Below are 19,571 nucleotides of genomic sequence, written 5' to 3' on the forward strand. Positions count from 1 at the left end.
ATGCTAGCAGCCGGCACGACGTTGTTTTCTAAGTTTCATAGTGACTAAATGCTGGCAACAGCTGGCTAGTGTCCTGCATACTTTTCTCAGGCAGCCTCGGCATCTGTTCCACCCCCCTCGAAAGAGAATGAAAGAGAGAAAACCAACTCTACTGCCAGGAGGAGGAGTGGGCCTCGGTGGCATGAAAAAATCAGAGCAAGGTAATTTCAGGCAACTCTGGGTTTCGAATAGGCAGGTACAGGTGTCAAGCAGCAGCCCCGCCAGATCTTCCCGATCAACATGGGGTTTCAGGACAGTCCTGAGCTTGTGAGCTCCTGCAGAGACTCACTCTCTGGGCGGTGCACCTCTAGCCATCGAAGCCGAAGCCGAAGCCGAAGCCGCCAAGTGCCAAATTATCCTGGCTCAGGGCTGGGCCCGCTGCTGGCTATCTTGTTTTTATTCCCCTCTGCCTATTTCTCTTTGAAAGCAAATTGCCTCCCCAGGCTGTTTCTGACACATCTCAGGCAGCTGGCCTGGTAGCCTCCAGAGTGGTTTTGGGTTTGCCATGCAGGTGAGAAAGCTTGAGAAGGTTAGCTGCTCCTCACATCAGCAAGGCTTCATGCTGAGACCTCGCTCAGTGCCCTATTTACATCAACTCCTTTCATCCTCCTCCAAACAACCCCAAGAGGGAGGTACTACTGCTCCCATTTTGCAGTAGAGGAGACTGAGGCTCAGAAAAATTAAATCATTTCCTCAAAGCCACACAGCAATAAAATGGGGACTCCAAACTCTTTGATTATTTCTCCTGCTGTGCACTGAAGGGGAACAGTTTAAGCTGGAGAGAGGGCAAGGACATGGAGTGTCATGTGGCAGTCTATGAGTCTTTTATAGGTAAGAAACTCCAGCAAGGAAAGAACTTGAACTTGACTTTACCCAGACTCTGACTTCACACGCCCAGGTCATGTGTATACAGTTTTTCATTTTGTTCCCAAGTCTGCTCCAAAGACAATAGGTAGTGTGTAGAAAAGATGCACTTTAAGGACACAGGGAGTGCATCAGTGGGAGCAGAATCCAGAGAAAGGGAAGGAAGAATTTGGATCAGCACTGCAAATCCAGATGCTGTATTCATTAACAGATGCCTTTAGGAGAGTTTTTAGAAGCACAGGATTATAGGATTGGGACCCAAATTCAAATGAGAAACAGAAAGCAAAAACAGATTGCATTATTCATTCTCAAAAGGTCATACTTCCCGCCTGAAGCAGTAATTGGAGTTTAAATTTGGTCACATCATATAGGATCTATATGAACGCCATAGAAGTCTTGAAGCTACCCTTTCTACCCCACCCCACCCCAGCTTCCCTCGCATTGCTTCCTTGTCAGATTCAATGTTTTCTTTTTCCTTATCATTCCTGGTTATCTTTGATCTCCCTGCCACATTTGACGATGCTTGTCACTCCCCCTTCTCAATACCGTGTCCTCACTTGTCTTCTGTGACATCATGTAACAGTGTCTCAGCTCTATGTTGCTGTGTAACAAATTAGCCCCAAAATGAGTGGCTTAAACAACACACATTTCTCATTCTCATGGTTTCCAAGGGTCAGGAAACCAGGCATAGCTTCACAGGGTCCTCTGTTGTAGATTCTCTCACAGGCTACAGTCAAGGTGCTGGTGGGAGCCACAGTGTTCCCAGCTGGGGATGGATCTGCTTCCAAGCTCACTCACTGGTTGTTGCCAGGCTAAAGGCTCTGTGGGTGGTGGAAGAGAGGCTTCCAGGCATCACTGGCTGAGCACTACAGACAGCCCTCAGTTCCTCTGCCATAGACAGACTCATATAGGAAGGTACCTCAGAGCAAGCAAGGGGGAGAGGCACAGCAAGACAGTCTTCTGTCACCCAGTCATGGCAGCGACATCCCACTAGTTCTCCTTCATTCTATTTGTTTGAAGGAAGTCACCAGGTCCAGCCCACACTCCAGGGGAGGGAACTGCACAGGGGTGTGAAAACCAGGAAGTGGGGACTGTTTGCGGCCATCTCAGAACACTGCCAACCACAGAAATCATGTGCACCATCTCTTTTTAGCATCACACCTGATACATCGAGATGCCCAGTGAAGGATGGCCATGTTTGACATCACATCCCCCTGCTCTCCTGTCTCTCCCACTGCCCTTGGGTCCACCCCAAGAAGATGGAGCAGTTACTGCAGCATTAGGCATAAAAAAAATTAAGCATCTCTCCAACACCCTACTCCACACACACACTTTTTTCACCCAGGGGAAGCCAGAGTAATCTTTCTAAAACCCAAATCTGATCATGTCGCCTCCTGCTCAAAACCTTTCAGTGGGTTCCCAATGTTCCTTTTTTTTTTGGCTACGCTGGGTCTTAGTTGCGGCACACAGGATCTTCGTTGTGGCGCACGGGCTTCTCTCTAGTTGTGGTGTGCTTTTCTCTAGTTGTGGCACGCGGGCTCCAGAGCGCAAAGGCTCAGTAGTTAGTTGCCCCACAGTATGTGGGACCTTAGTTCCCCAAAGAGGGATCGAACCTGTGTCCCCTGCACTGGAAGGTGGATTCTTAACCACTGGACCACCAGGGAAGTCGCTCCAGTGTTCTTAACATGTCCTTATCATGGTTTTGGAGGCCCTGCATAGCAGATCCAGATTCACCCCTCTAAACTCATGTCTCTCCATGTCTCATGTCTCCCCTCTCTCCTTTTATGTTTCAGTCATACTTCCTTTATTTTAGTTCTTTAAACATGCCATCTTCTCTCTCTCCGCTGCGGGTCTTTGCTGAATATACTCCCTCACTTCAAGTCTTTGTACCCCAAGAAAACGGGAGTCCTTTCTCTTATCCATTACCTCCATGAGGGCAGAGATCATGCCTGTAAGTTTATAGGCATGCTCAAGTCTGTTATATAAAATGGCATAGTACAGTGAATACACAGTTGGCTCTCCATGTCCCCTGATGTGAAACCTGCAGATATGGAGTGCCGACTGTATATTCCTTGCAGCTAGAAAACATGGCACATAGTGGGGCTCAATAAATATTTGTGGACTGAACTAAGGAATCATTAGTTAGGCCTGCTTCCAGTGCTGGTCTTGCCTTGTACTGGTGTTTGTGACCTTTAGCAAATTACTCTCAGCCTCAGTTTTCACCTGTATAAGATAATGACACTGATGATTGAAACCCCTCGGAATCAAAAGAATTAAATGAAATTATGTTTATAAAGCACTTGGCTTAGTATCTGGTTCACAGTAACTTTTAAGTTAATGAAATCTACTAGAATGAAAATTTGAAAAGTTCTTGATTTCCATGCTGGTGTAGACAGACAAGGGATCATTCAGAGTCATTCCCCCAAACACTCTCCCCTAGTCTTATTCGGAAACTCCCCTCCCCAGTGGTGCTTAAGCAGCCAATAACGTGAATTCCACCTCCTCTCTGTGACACCCTAGGTGCCAACTCCCCCTACATCCCAGACAGCATGATGGCCAATGGGGAAATTTGGAAATCATCACAGGTATTTGGCCTCACCATGCATATGATTTGACTGGTGCTGAGATCAAAACAGTGTCGCCACCACAAACCTGTCATTAGCAAACAGTAGAGTTCCTATGGATCTATCGTATTGGGGGGAGCCAAAACCACAGTTACTGCCCTCAAGGAGCTTACGATCCAAAACTTTCTCAACAGGGGACCAAGGAGCTTCGTGCCAATAGTCATTATCATCGGCAAATGTGTGTGCGTGCGTGTGCATGGACTGCATCACTGGAGGCTGGGAATGTGCAAGAAGCTCTGGGTTTCCAGCTCATTCTAGTGGGCAAAGCCAGCCTGCCATTATTTCCTAGATGCCCTCCCCTCAATGTGAAAGGGACGGCAGATTGACATAATGGATGAAAAATGAGGCTGGCAGTCCAAAGGACTGAGTTCAGGTCTCAGCTCTGCTGTGTGTCTTTGGGCAAGACACTGGACCTCTCTGAAGATAATTATTAGAACAGCTGACGGTTGTTACATGTTCACTGTGAGCCAGCAGCTCCATATATATCAGTCACTTGTCCAGTCATGTATTCAGCCCTTTGTGTGTTTACTCAAAGTGTGTTGAGTGCTAGCCTCACACCAGGCACTGTGGATGCAGCCATAAACAAGACAGCTTGACTTCTTATTTCACTGAACTTAAATACTGGTGGTGGGGACTGAGAGTGGATAATCCATTACACGAGTATTTAATCACTATTAATGATTTATTCATCCATTGAAAAACCACATGTTCAGTCTCACACTGCTGAATCGGTGAACTGTGGTCAGTGGTACAAAGGACACGTTTCTGGTGCTCTTTGTGAGCACATATCCTGGGAGGGTGAGTGACTGGACTGGTCGGAAAGCTCAGCCCTGACTTCCAAGGAGAAATGGCTTTTGAACCACAAAACTGAAGAATGAGTGAGAGTTAGCTGTGTAGTCCCATTTTGCAGATGAAGAAACTGAGGATCAGGGAGGTCACATAACTTGTCCACAGAACACGTTTGATGTGTTTGATGGACCCTGGATCTAAGCACTAGTTTTTCTAACTCTAAAATGAGTGGTCTACAAGACTAGCATCTTTTTTTAGACTGGGATATATATCGATATTGCCACAGAGGGTTTTCTCCAGAATCTATGTGCTGGGGTTCCACCAAGAGATTCTGATTCAGTTGGTCCAAGTAGAGCAAGGGCGGGTGGGGGTGAGGAGTAAGTCTGAAAGAGCTCCCCAAGTGATGTGGATGCACAACCCGAATCATACCACTGTCTAGTGTTTCTGCTGCTGTTCCCAGAACTCAGTGACAGCGTGACATCACGGTACACAACGCGGCTGGGTGCCAGGGCTCGGCCGTATCACTAAGTCCCTGCGTGATGTGTGGTGACATCAGGACTCCAGGCCTCAATGCGCATGAGAGTCACCTGGAAAGCTTTCAAAATCTCTCTTACGCTCCACCTCCAAACAACAGCACCGGAACATCTGGGGAAAGGACCCAAGCAGAGGTATTTACTAGACGGTTCCGTGTGATTTAGTACTAGATGATCTCAAAGGTCCCTTCTGACTTGGAAATCCTCTGCATCTATGGAATCTTCATCCCCCACCTTCCTAAGGGTTGAGGGGGACGTTACGGAGGGCGCACATAAGTGGAGGGAGGCGTGGGTGATGCCTTGCCAAGACCTGCTGCTCCACTCTGGCAGTGTCTTTGTGAAAATAGTAACTTTTTTTTTTTTTCTGACTGATTTATGTGACAGTTGGAAAGCAGCCCCCAGAACAGGCTGTTCCTCCCCTCGGTACTATTAACATAAATATGTGCACAGGGCCTTCGGCTCCTGCTTCTCTCTGTGTAAACGAGGCTTAAAGGGGCCGTGAAAGCCTGAAGAGAAACCAGAGGAGAGGAAATGTCATTAGAGGCACAAGAATGAAAAGGGGAAAAGGACAGGACGTTGCTAAGAGACAATGTCAAGCTGGGCCATGGGATTAACAGCCGGTATCAAAGCAAGTCCTTCTTAATGGTATGTTTCTCCAGTAGGACCTTTTCCCAACGCTGGCCGAGGGTGAGATTATCAAAGCAATTCCATTCCAAATCAGGCGTAAAAGGCCCCTTTCTTTCTTGGTAGGACTAAAATGTTAGGTGAAAATTAACCGATTTAAATATCTATATCTTCTAGTTTGGGGAAGAGCGTAACTGGGTTCTTTACTGTGGAACTTCTCAGACTCTTTAACCTGCGAATAAGCGCTGAAAACCACTGAGAGGTAGATGTCACTTGCAGCCTACACAGAAATTATTTGCCACTTTTTACTTAGAGGGGAAGAGTACTTCTAAGACATGTTTGAGAAGCCCTGGTATAAAAAACAACTATGTCATAGCTAATATTACTGCGCTAAGCGTTTTGCATGAATTATTTCTGTTAATCTAAGCAACAACACTTTGGGTTAGGTACTTTTGTTGCCTTCTTTGCACAGGGGGAAAAGTTAAGGCATTGAGAGGTTAAGTACTTGCCCAAGATGACCCAGCTCGTGGGGAATGGAAGGAATTTGGGCTCTGGAGTTAAGACAATCTGGATTCAAATCCTGGTTCTGCCATTTGCTGGATGGACATCTTCGGACAAGTTAACTAACCTCTCTGAGCCTCGGTTTCCTTACGTGCAAATTGGGGAAAATAAAATGCACCCTGTAGAGTTACTGAGATTGGAGATAACATATATAAAACACAGAGTAAGTGTCCCATAAACGGCTATAGATATCATCAGCATCAACTTCATCATCTTGTATTTAATGTTCAAAAAGGGAGTTTATCTACAATGAGGTATCACCTCACACTGGTCAGAATGGCCATCACCAAAAAGTCTACAAATAACAAATACTAGAGAGGCTGTGGAGAAAAGGGAGCCCTCATACACTGTGGGAATGTAAATTGGTGTAGCCGTTATGGAAAACAGTATGGAGGTCCCTTAAAAAACTAAAAATAGAGTTACCATATGATCCAGCGATCCCACTCCTGGGCATATATCTGGACAAAATTCTAATTCGAAAAGATACATGCCACCCATGCTCATAGGTCTTGTCTTGGTTATTCACAATAGCCAAGACATGAAAACAACCTAAATGTCCGTCAACAGATGAATGGATAAAGAAGATGTCGTATTTACACAATGGAATATTACTCAGCCAGAAAAAAGAATGAAATAATGCCATTTGCAGCAACATGGTTGGACCTAGAGATCACCAAATTAAGTGAAGTAAGTCAGAAAGAGAAAGACAAATACCATATGATATCACTTATATGTGGAACCTAAAATACGACACAAATGAACTTATCCACGAAATAGAAACAGACTCACAGACATAGAGAACAGATTTGTGGTTGCCTAAGGGGAGGGAGAGTGGGGGAGGGAAGGATAGGGAGTTTGGGATCAGCAGATGCAAACTATTACATACAGGATGGATAAACCATAAGGTCCTACTGTAAGCGGAGGGAACTATATTCAATATCCTGGGATAAACCATAATGGAAAAGAATATGAAAAGGAATAGATAGATAGGATAACTGAATCACTTTGCTGTACAGCAGAAACTAACACAACACTGTAAGTCAAATATAGTTTAACAAAATTTTTAAAAGAGAAAAAAAGAAAGTGAAAGTGCTCTAAAAACTAGGGTAGTGGGACTTCCCTGGTGGTCCAGCGGTTGAGGCTCCACGCTCCCCATGTGGGGGGCCCGGGTTCCATCCCTGGTTGGGGAACTAGATCCCACATGCTGCAACTAAGGATCCCGCATACCGCGACTAAAAATAAAAAAGATCCCACATGCCGCAACGAGGATCCCACATGCCACAACTAAGACCCAGCACAGCCAAATAAAATAAATACTAAAAAAAAAAAAAAAAAACTACGGTAGTGCAGAAAGGATGGGGAGGGGGTTGGAGGTGTGTGGGGAGGGGAGTCCGTGATACAGGTTTGCAATTTGTAATAGGGTGATGAGGACAGGCCTCAGTGATAAAGTCACCTATTAGGAAAGAAGGAAAAGGGTCTAAATTATACCATGTTCATTCTGCCTCCCTAAAATGAATGGATGGACGAAACAGTGAACGCAACCACTACTGATGAAGCACCTGCTATGTGTCAGCGGCTGTGCTAAGCATTTATCCACAGTGTCTCACTGAATCCTCACATTGACCCTGTAAGAAGAAGATCATCTCCATTTTTCAGATGAGGAAATTGAGACTCAGAGAAGATAAAAAATATTGTCCAAAATGATTCAGTTCATAAGTGATGAGGCTGGCATTTCAACGCGGCTCCTCCAGCTCCAACGGCCCCTGCCCTTTTGACAACCAGGACGCTGAAGAGTGTGGGGAGGCTGGGGGCTGTGAGAGGAGAGGAGCAGCACTGAGCCCATGCCCCGACTTGAGAAAGTCACCTTGCAGCGCTGCCGGCGGGCGCAGGGGTGCTCTGAGGCTGGGTGCTCTCCTGGTGATGCTGGGTGCCACAGCTGCAGGTGGTGTGGCTGACCTGCCCCGTGTGTCACGTTTTTTTCCCACATGGTTTTGAAATCCATTTCTTTGTAGTTGGAGCAGACAGATGTAGAGAACCAGTTCCCGAAGAGCCTTTTGCAAATGTCAGGAAATGCATGGTTTCTGGAAGCTCCCCAGGAGGGCTGCTCTTTCTTGGAGGAAGAGTGGCACCCTGGGCACTAGAGGCCAGAGGTTAAGCATCTTTTTAGGGTGTGTTAGAGGGAACCATTTATAAACTTAACAGAGTCTTGTTCTGGACTTGGCAAGTGTGGCTCTCATCAGTGATGTCCCCCTCACGTCTGATGGCACGCCCTCACTCTGCACTTTCTCTTTCCCATTGAGATGAGAAGCTCAGAGGTTTAAGAGGACGTGGCTTGTGGAAAGAAGGTCTCCCAGCCTACAATGTACTCCATCCCCCTCCAGCCTCATGAGGAGAGCAATGCAGTCATGTCAAGTTACATCCATTTCAAAATCTGCGACCGAAAGAGGTGGGTCACTTGAGCACCTTTGGTCACTCAGTAACAAACCTACTGAGACAGTGAAATGACTGATGTATGAGCGCTCTGAAAAGTTAAGGGCGTCATGGAAATACACTTGGGAGATAATGAGGAAGCGGAGAAGAATGCTAGAATCCATTCTTTCTGGGAGACCCAGGTTTCCAGCCTCGGTCCATCCTTTGACCCCAAGCCAACTCAAAAGTATAGATTCTGTCATTTACATCCACTGTACATACACGTAGTGAATGTGTATATATAACAATGACAACTAGTATTTGTTAACATATTTTTTATGTTTTGAAAGCACTGTTGATAGGTATTGACTTGTTTGATCTCATTCAAGTGACAAAACCACCCAGGGAATGGGATACAGTGATTTAAATCCCTTTTTGCAAATGAGGAAACTGAAGCAACCAAAGTTCAATGACTTGACAAGGTCAGAGCTGGCGAATGATGGGAAGTGTTGCTCAAGCCCAGCTGCCCTGAGTCAAACTCTCATGTTTCCTCCTGGACAGGGGAAGGGTGTTTGGTACTAGATGCACTGGGAATAAGAACAGTAGGATCACACTCTACCTGTCTCTCTCTTCTTCCTCTGTTTACTCAGGGTCACTATTGTCTCTTCTCTTCCTCCTCCTCCCCCTCCTCCCTCCCCTTCCCCTTCTCCTCTTTCCTCTCTCCTTCTGTCTCAACTTGGATTTCAGTTTACTCCAGGGTGAAATGCAGAGAAAAGCATCATTACAAGGTGGTCTCACCTGCATTGGGAACCTGTGGCAGAGACCCCAAGAGGGACACTGTAATGAGACTTTCGTAAACTACCCCGGAGCCCTGAGCTGGCTGCATGCTCCGGTGCCTTACAAGAGGTAAAACTGTCACTGGGAGCAGCATCAAGGGTGGCACCCCATGACCATGCAGGCTCACACAGAGGGAGCAAAGATCCAGGCCACACAGAGTCAAGGCCAAACACTGAACCCCGAGTCCCTCAGGGCCCTTCCTGGTGACTCCTTTACATTCAACACACTTTGACGTATTTGCCTGTCCAGTGTCTGTCTCCGCATTTGACTGGGTGATGCAGGGCATAAGGACCATAAGGACTGTGTCTGCCTGTTAGCCACTGTCCCTTTGGTCCATAGTCAGGCACTGGGTAAGTCCTCACAGATATGTGGGGAGTAAGTAAATGAATGAATAAATGAGGGATTGATGCAATAATAATAGCTTAATATTCTCCCCAGCTACACTTGCATTTTGAAAGAAGATTCTAACGAAGGATGCATCTTAATCTCAGAATTCTCACATAGGAGTTCCGTACGGAAGGCCCATTCTGGAATGAGTGTGGTGAGGAAGGTATCTTTCCAGCGTTTCTCAAACCGTACCCAGCAGATGCCTTGGCATTAAATCAGTCTCATCCCCAAGACCAAGAGTGGTTGGACCTCAAAGAGCCGTTGAGGAAGCTGAGAACAAAGGCAGCTGGAGTTTGACTTTATCCCACCCAGATGTCCCCTCTGTGAGCCTCTGGTTATTCTATCCTGAACGCGAGGTGAACGTGTATAAGTCTGGGGTCATGGCCTAGGAAGCCAAGTTCTTGTGGGACAATAAAAATCTGAATCAACTGCTGGCCCTGCTGGGTCCATCTGTTATTGGAATTAAGTTCCCCATTTCATTTCATTCAAACTGAAGAAACTTTCTGGCAGGGTGTCAGGTTTCAAACAGAAATGTCAGCCAAGGGCTCATGAGGCCAAGGTCTGATCAGAGCAAACTTGAATCAATTTATGCATTAGGTAAAACTTCATAGGCAAGTTAGTGGTCTGGCGAGCCTTTCTGTTAAATATTCCTCATGTGCATGTTCTGGACTAAAAAGCTGCAAGGAGCTGTGTATAAAATTAACATCAGAGGCCAACATGACTTCTTCTACCCAACGTGAGTGTACATCTGTAGATGAATGTGAAGGGCCCACTAGAGCGATTTTCTTCCCCAGTATAAGAGCAGAAAAGAACTTGAACATATTCTCAACTCCAATTTAAACCTTGATCTCTGACCCAATCAAAGCTAAACCTATTAATAATAATAGTAACCTTTATTGAATATTTAGTATATGCCAGGCTCTATGTTATGTACCTTACATTTACTGATAAATTAATTCTGTTGATGATTCTACAAAGTAAGTTTTATTATTTGCTTTATTTGATAGAAAATGAAACAGAGAAGCAGAGGTTTAGAAACATGCTCTAGCTTACAAACCAGCAGAGACTAGGATTAAAAGCTGGACAGTTCACCCCTAGAATCTCTGCCCTTAATGTTGGTCAGGAACTGGTTGGGTAATGAACCCAACATGCAGGAATCTAAACTGGATGCTCGTTGCAGGTTTAGTTGTAATTTCATACCCTGTACAGCATTTTTCAGAACTCAGACCCCATTTTGGTGGCAAAGATAGGTAAGTCACATAGTAGAACTTGTTTTTTTCCTTGCAGTTGCTGGTATAAAGAGAAAGCACTAGGATAATTAACTGGAAAATCCAGTCTCCAAATGCTTTTGTTTTGTATCAATACACTAGACAGGTCAAGATTCTGCTTATCCCCTAGGATGTTGAAGAAATGGTTAAATCATTTCTTTACTCCCTTAGCATTTGGGCAGAGATATAACCAGGGATTGTCTGGGATTCCTACAGTCTGAAGATGAGAATAAGGAATAACATGGCCAAAGAAGGTGCCCTGTTGGGGGGTTGGCAGGTCTCATCCACCCACTAAATTATTTCCAACTATACACTTGCTCTTTGCAGCAGGCTTGAATCAAACCATAACCTAATCAACAAATATATGGAAAGATGCCCAACTCTAGTAATAGGGATGGGAACACAAATTAAATGACATTTTTCACATATCATTTTGGGAAAAATGTCAAAGTTTGATAATATCAATCATGGCAATGTTGAGGGGAAGCAGGTAAGCATCTGCTGAGGAAAGTATAAACTGATGAAAGATTGCTCATGACAGTGTGAATTGGATGGGCCATTTTGGAAGTATTCAAAATGTACACAACCTGTGAGCCAGTAAGCCCCTTTTACATATCTGCCATCAAGAAACATTTTTACATATTCATAAGAATGCTCATTGCACCATCATTCATGGTATCAAAAAATCAGCAATAGCTGAAATGTAACAATCCATACCATGGAATGTTATACAGCTCATAAAAAGGTAGATCTTCTCTATATACTGCCAATAAAAAATGCTTAAGACATACTCTTAATTTTAAAAATCCACAAAGCATGGTATCATCCAATGATATTATCACACACACACACAAAACCAATATATTAAAAAAAAGAAAAAAAAGGAAGGGAAAAACACACATCAAACTCAAAGACTAGATTACCTCTGGGGAAGCGCCAGGGTTCGAGAGCAGTGGTCATGGGTACCATCCATCATTCATTCATTCAACAGGTAATGTCAGGCACCTTCCATGCCAGGCACTGATGCGGCCTTGTGATCAAAAAACAGACAAAAATCCTTGCAACCATGACATCTACATCTTAACAGTATTGTTTTGTGAGGTATGTTTATAGAACAAGAATGTATTTATATATTACCTCTGTAAATAAAAATAAGTAAAAATAAAAGCAAATTAAAGAACAGATTTTTATATTAACAAAAATGTCATGACTATTTATTTTGGCTTTTGAGAGTCCTTGCAAACAGTCCCAAACATAGATGTTGTATTGGTGACTGCCACGTGGCTACTGTAATTCCTCAAGTGGTCCCCTTTTGATGGCTGGCACAGACAGGGGTGCGGTGACAATGTCTCATGGCACAAAGACTTGCACAAAGTTGGTTCATTCCCCCTCTTATCATTTTTTGAGAGTATCATTAGGCACAAAGTATGAGTCAACCCCAATTTGATTATATATATATTCACCAAAAGACATGTAGAGAAATGGTCTCAGCTGCACTAGTCATAAGAGCCCCAAAATGGAAACTACCTAAATGTTTATCCACAGTTGAAAAGATAAATAATGTACTATACTCACAGAAAAGAATGCTATACAGAAATTAAAAGCAATGCATTAAAACTAAACACAATTTGGAAGTTTTAGCCACAACAATCAGAGAAGAAAAAGAAATAAAAGGAATCCAAATCGGAAAAGAAGAAGTAAAGCTGTCACTGTTTGCAGATGACATGATACTATACATAGAGAATCCTAAAGATGCCACCAGAAAACTACTAGAGCTAATCAATGAATTTGGTAAAGTAGCAGGATACAAAATTGATGCACAGAATACTCTTGCATTCCTATACACTAATGATGAAAAATCTGAAAGAGAAATTAAGGAAACACTCCCATTTACCACTGCAACAAAAAGAATAAAATACCTAGGAATAAACCTACCTAAGGAGACAAAAGACCTGTATGCAGAAAACTATAAGACACTGATGAAAGGAATTAAAGATGATACAGATGGAGAGATATACCATGTTCTTGGATTGGAAGAATCAACACTGTGAAAATGACTATACTACCCAAAGCAATCTACAGATTCAATGTAATCCCTATCAAACTACCAATGGCATTTTTCACAGAACTAGAAGAAAAAATTTCACAATTTGTACAGAAACACAAAAGACCCTGAACAGCCAAAGCAAACTTGAGAAAGAAAAATGGAGCTGGAGGAATCAGGCTCCCTGACTTCAGATTATACTACAAAGCTACAGTAATCAAGACAGTATGGTACTGGCACAAAAACAGAAATAGAGATCAATGGAACAGGATAGAAAGCCCAGAGATAAACCCACGTACATATGGTCACCTTATTTTTGATAAAGGAGGCAAGAATATACAATGGAGAAAAGACAGCCTCTTCAATAAGTGGTGCTGGGAAAACTGGACAGCTACATGTAAAAGAATGAAATTAGAACACTCCCTAACACCATACACAAAAATAAACTCAAAATGGATTGAAGACTTAAATGTAAGGCCAGACACTATAAAACTCTTAGAGGAAAACATAGGCAGAACACTGTATGACATAAATCACAGCAAGATCCTTTTTGACTCACCTCCTAGAGAAATGGAAATAAAAACAAAAATAAACAAATGGGACCTAATGAAACTTAAAAGCTTCTGCACAGCAAAGGAAACCATAAACAAGACGAAAAGACAACCCTCAGAATGGGAGAAAATATTTGCAAATGAAGCAACTGACAAAGGATTAATCTACAAAATTTACAGGCAGCTCATGCAGATCAATATCAAAAAAACAAACAACCCAATCCAAAAATGGGCAGAAGACCTAAAAAGACATTTCTCCAAAGAAGATATACAGAATGCCAACAAACACATGAAAGAATGCTCAACATCACTAATCATTAGAGAAAAGCAAATCAAAACTACAATGAGGTATCACCTCACACCAGTCAGAGTGGCCATCATCAAAAATATCTACAAAAAATCTACAAACAATAAATGATGGAGAGGGTGTGGAGAAAACGGAACCCTCTTGCACTGTTGGTGGGAATGTAAATTGATACAGCCACTATGGAGAACAGTATGGAGGTTCCTTAAAAAACTAAAAATAGAACTACCATATGACCCAGCAATCCCACTACTGGGCATATACCCTGAGAAAACCATAATTCAAAAAGAGTCATGTACCACAAGGTTCACTGCAGCTCTATTTACAACAGCCAGGACATGGAAGCAACCTGAGTGTCCATCGACAGATGAATGGATAAAGAAGATGTGGCACATATACACGATGGAATATTACTCAGCCATAAAAAGAAACAAAATTGAGTTACTTGTAGTGAGGTGGATGGACCTAGAGTCTGTCATACAGAGTGAAGTAAGTCAGAAAGAGAAAAACAAATACCATATGCTAACACATATATATGGAATCTAAAAAAACAAAAAAATGGTTCTGAAGAACCTAGGGGCAGGACGGGAATAAAGATGCAGATGTAGATAATGGACTTGAGGACACCGGGAGGGGGAAGGGTAAGCTGGGACGAAGTGAGAGAGTGGCATGGACAGATATACACTACCAAATGTAAAATAGATAGCTAGTGGGAAGCAGCTGCATAGCACAGGGAGATCAGCTCAGTGCTTTTTGACCACCTAGAGGGGTGAGATAGGGAGGGAGGGAGGGAGACTCAAGAGGGAGGAGATATGGTGATATATGTATATGTATAGCTGATTCACTTTGTTATACAGCAGAAACTAACACACCATTGTAAAGCAACTATACTCCAATAAAGATGTTTAAGAAAAAAACAAAAAAAAACTATACACAATAAAGTGGACAAGTCTCACCAAAACAGTGTTGAATGAAGGAAGCCTGGTACAACAATAGCACACTACATAATTCGATTTATATGACCTTCAATAATAGGCAAAACTAAGACATTATACTAGAAGGCAGGATAGTGGTTACCCTTGGGAGGGAGCAGTGGCTACGTTATGTCATGGAGACTTTGGGGAGTACTAGAAATGCTTAGCTTTTTGCTCTGGGTGCTGGTTATATGGGTATCTTAGTTTAAGAAAATCTGTTGAGTTTTACAGTTATGATCTGTGACTTTTTTGTAAGTATACTGTATTTCCATCCATAGTTTACTGAAACAAAAGGAAAATTAAAACATAAAACCCTAAAATCCAATCTGTGTTGTTTGAATCTCATCTTTGGCAATTCACATGCCTTCTCTGGGCTTCCGTTTCAGCATCTATAAAATGGGATTTGCCAGCTGATCTGTAAGGGCCCTTCCAGCTGTATCGCCCGTGTATTACCTCTTCCATTCCAACAATCAATTTCTGGAACAAGGGGAAAAAAGTAGGAAATGAGCCTTGGGTCATTAGCTCTTCGAATGTGTAGAAGGCTTACAATATCACATGTGTCCCATTTTCAAGGCATTTGTTGCAAACTGAAGACACCATCAATGAGCAAGGGAAATCCTGCCTTCCGGGGAAATGCACGGAGCTGATTCTTTGCCAAAGTGCTCGCGGGATAAGTGTGCATATATGCAATGCTGCCTGTGCCAAGCCTCTTCGTGGGATGCCAGTTCACAGACCCTGAGACGGGAGAGTCGGCAGCTGCAGAGGTGGGGCCATTCCTGGTAGGAAGGAGGAAGCCACCATGCTTGCTGCCGCTGACCGCTCTTTCAATAGGCACTTCCTCTCCGAGGGGAGTTGGTTCGTAGTTTTCCTCTTACCGCTACTGGAAGTCCTGGAGGGGCCACATCACAGCCTGTACCCATTCACAACAGGAAAGTTTGATATCCGCAGACAATTTTGGCACGAGGGGAGGAAAAGTCCAGTCCTGTGTGTCAGCTTCTATATTAGAAGCAGAACAATCATTTCTATAGTGTAGACCATGCTGTCATCGTCACAGGAGAGGTTGGGCTCCAAGAAGGGAAACTTACCCTAGTGAAATTCAAGCCCGATGCCTGCAAGGCAGGGACCCCAGAGAAAGCAACACTTTGAGGACCCTGAAGAGACACACTGTGGTAACTCTAAATCCAAGGAAAGGTGCTTTGATAGTAGAAGACAGGTTCTGGTGAGTGAGCTCCTTATAAGGTGTTATCCTAACTGTCTAGGACAGCGGGGCCTCATGTGAAGGGTGGGTTCTCACAGGCACGCTGAAGTTTAGCAGCTGAAAATAACCATGCACAAAATCTGATAGGACTCTTAACGTCCTCTAGATTGGTTTTTCTCAAATAATCAGAGGTAAAGGACCCGTTTTGTTGTTTGATTTCATTTTGTTTGGCTATTTATTTCTAATCATTCACTGGTCGATACATTAAAAAAAAAAACAATAAAAAGGAAGGATTAAAAATGGAATAAAGAGACAGGCAAAATACAGGTCCCAATATTTGCTTATTAGTTTCAATAGACATTATTCTGTCAAGTGGCTAGCAAAGTTCCTAAATGCTTCTTCTTGAGCTGGGCGCTGGTCAAATAGATGTGTTTAGTTTAGGAAAATGTGTTGAGTTGTATACAATGTCTGTATAACACTGTGAACCGCTGGCAGTCTGTGGATTCTAGGATCGCTGCTCCCTGGAGGCTTTCTCACTCTCCCAAGAGCACACTTCTTTGGGAATAAATAGAGTTAACACAATGACCCAAAATAGAGGATAGAACCAGGGAACAGGATATTGTGATAAGGATGGAGGCTAAAGAGAATGGAAGAACAGGTAGGAAAGTAGATTTGTCTTAAAAATCAAGATTTTGGTGATGAAGCAATTTTTGGTGACGATGAAAGGAACCTGCTGTTTTCAGAAGAGTAGGACCAAGGGACCTCAGTAAGTAACCAGAGTAATTATGGAGAAGGGGGCACAGAGATCTCTGCTCATTGTGTTCAGCCAATCCAGAGGCTAATCAAGAAATATGCACCACGTCAGATATTAAAGTTCTCATTCAGGTCAACCTGGGGACACAGGGCAGGTAAAGTGTTACTTCTCTCCACTCATTTCCTACTCACACATGGCAGATGGAAAAACCGATTTTTACAAAAACAATTTTCCTGTTTCACTAAATACCAACTATAAGAGCTGACGTCAGTATCATCGTCGTTAATGATTCTTGAAAGCAAATTTAGAATTAGGGACAATTACCATGAAAGATGAAGAGAATAAGCTGTAAAACAATTTATATAAAGTCACAGGAATAATGTTTCACTGAAGCCAGCCAACTATTCTTGTATTGTTTTGGTATCTTGGAAAAGAGAGAGATGTAAGTAGGTAAGACAAAAGACCAAAATTCTACAAGCATTTTCTTTTCCAATCCAAGACAGCTGTTGGGTGATATCACCCATTGTGAGAACAGCCATGCGAGGAGGGAATTAGCAGATGAAAAGACAGCAAACTCAATATGCGGTATGTAAACGTGCTTTCTCAGTCTCTTTCAATTCTCCTTATAGATCGACACACCTAAAAGTGAAGTTACATATGTGGATGTTTATATGAAACATAAAGGACACAAGAAAGGGTCTGAGACATGAAAAATGGTGGAGGAAGATAAACATTTCAAGATTCAGATCACGTTGCTGCTGCCCCAATTCGGAGAGTCTCTAAGGAAATAGCGAGAAGGGCTGCTCAATGCTCAGCTTCCTCCCAAGGAATAAAGAGTTTGCTTCCAGCAATGGAAGTGCCAAGAAAATGCCGAGTTGTGTCACACTAACATTTTTCTTAAGGGGGAACATGGACTTCAGAAATGTAAACTTTTAGCTCCAGTGAGCACAGCCAGCCTTGAGGGATTGATATTAGGTTTTTCTGAAGAACTGAGGGAAATTTGAGAGGAGATCAAATTAGACACCAGTCATTAGAAAATGTAGTGACACCAGAGTTTTAGTTGCAAGAGTAGTGGGGTCAACTTTCCCATGGCACCTGGGGTGAACTCAGAAAAATGGCAGCCCAAAAACTGCATTTGGAAATGATTTCACTGGAGACAGACAAAGACAGCAACAGCTGGAAGACGAGGGAACAAGAGACAAACTAAAGTGAGATTGTGTAATCGAGAAGACCTGCGGGAACCAGCGGAAAAACCTTCCTGCCTCAGACAAAACAACCTTCAAAGGCTACCTTCCTTCTCGTTAGTGGGGTAAAGTTGCCTGAAAAAAACACCGATGCGTTATACATATTTAAAACTCTCCTTTCTGGGTTTATAATTTCCACAGAGGCAGTTTCCTGCAAACGTAAGTCATGAATGTAAGACGATGCTCCTTTGTGGGGTTGTAAAGACAATCTAAGAACAAGTGATTTCAGAGTCACAAAGCACAGCCGGAAAGCGTTCCCATTGCCTAACGCACTTACCCTTGGAGCTTTCATTGTTTCACTCTTACCCAGTTGTGTCATTATTTGACTTACCTCATTGGGGAAATCATTGTTTAAAAACCAAATATAAACGGTGAAACAGTTTTCTACTTATCTTTTCCAGGATAATAGCTTCCCTCCCCCACTTCCCGCCACAGGAGGGTTAGGCCGCTGTGGGTGATGGATTGTTCCAAAGAGTTTGACAGTCCCAGAGAGAGAAATGAGAGTAAAAATAACTAGCTGATTACCAATAGGGAGTAAATTGGCCACTTGAGAATTCAGTGGCTAGAAAGACGACCAACGAGAAAACAAAAATCCTCATCAAGGGACCAGGCTTTCTGATTAGGCCATGTGCTGATGACTGCTTTCCATGCCTCTCCCTCCCTGCTGTGTGATGATGTACAACTGACTGGACATCATTTTGTATCTGGGGTAGTCATTTCCAAAAGGGTGTTTGGGAGACTTTGAAGTCCTTAATTATAACCAGGAGGCATTTGGGGGTTGAGCAAGTAAAATGGAAGATGCCCTGTCTTGGGCTGTGGAATGTACATTTATAGAAGGAGCCCATGCCTGGTTGGTTTGGTCTGGTTTTTCATTCCATCACCCCATAAGGCAGCCTTCCAAGGTTTTCTGGACTCTGGAAGAAAATAAAAGTGAGAGTATTCTTGGCCAAGGGAATCCATATTCAAGGCAGATTCAAGGATTTCAATATGTGGATGGACTGGGCTTTCTGTTAATAGTCAACTACTAAAAATAGAAATACTTCGGGAATCTTTTGAAGGGAGGCCATTTTTACTAGTTCTCATTTGAACAAATCCATCAAGTGAGGGAGGGTATATAATGAACCACAGACATGCTAGCTGTCCTCAATAAGCTTAAATTTATCACTGGTGCTAAGTCATGTATGCATGAAGAGATAAAACAGGACCATCAACCATTAGCCCCCAGCTGGGCATAGCCACATGAGCTGTAGGAATTAAGAAGAGAAAGGGGGGGGGGGATTTTAAGTTAGGTAATCAGAATAGGATTCAGGGAGGAAGGGTGATATTATGCAGGCCTTGAAGGATGAATAGAACTACAGTAAATTTCTGGGTGAGAGTTGCTTGAATTAATAACAGTATGGTTTTTTTTGTTTTGTTTTTTGTTTGTGTTTTTGTTTTTGTTTTTTTAATGATTTGGTACAAAGTGAGTAGAATGGTTTGTCTTGAGAAAAGGGGTCTGGAAATAGGTTTCCCATGTATGCATGGACCTTCCACACTAGGCACTGAATGGGTGTGGTCTTAGGAGCAC

The 19,571-nt window shown here is 43.1% G+C and overlaps 1 long non-coding RNA gene across 3 annotated transcripts in view; it reads left to right on the forward strand.

The window, feature by feature from the left end:
* LOC132375132 (uncharacterized) overlaps positions 1-12,107 on the forward strand; it is a 274,330-nt gene extending 262,223 nt beyond the window's left edge. For 2 of the 3 annotated variants that reach the window (XR_009505926.1, XR_009505925.1), the window contains 2 exons: positions 8,335-8,480; positions 9,719-12,107. This is a non-coding gene — a long non-coding RNA (uncharacterized LOC132375132). Of the gene's footprint in view, positions 1-8,334; positions 8,481-9,190; positions 9,357-9,718 lie in introns of those variants that run through there. The other variant, XR_009505927.1, reaches the window with a different exon arrangement.
* The last annotated feature ends 7,464 nt before the right edge of the window (positions 12,108-19,571 follow it).

The sequence above is a fragment of the Balaenoptera ricei genome, chromosome 11 (assembly GCF_028023285.1).
Source record: "Balaenoptera ricei isolate mBalRic1 chromosome 11, mBalRic1.hap2, whole genome shotgun sequence".
Lineage (NCBI taxonomy): Eukaryota > Metazoa > Chordata > Mammalia > Artiodactyla > Balaenopteridae > Balaenoptera > Balaenoptera ricei.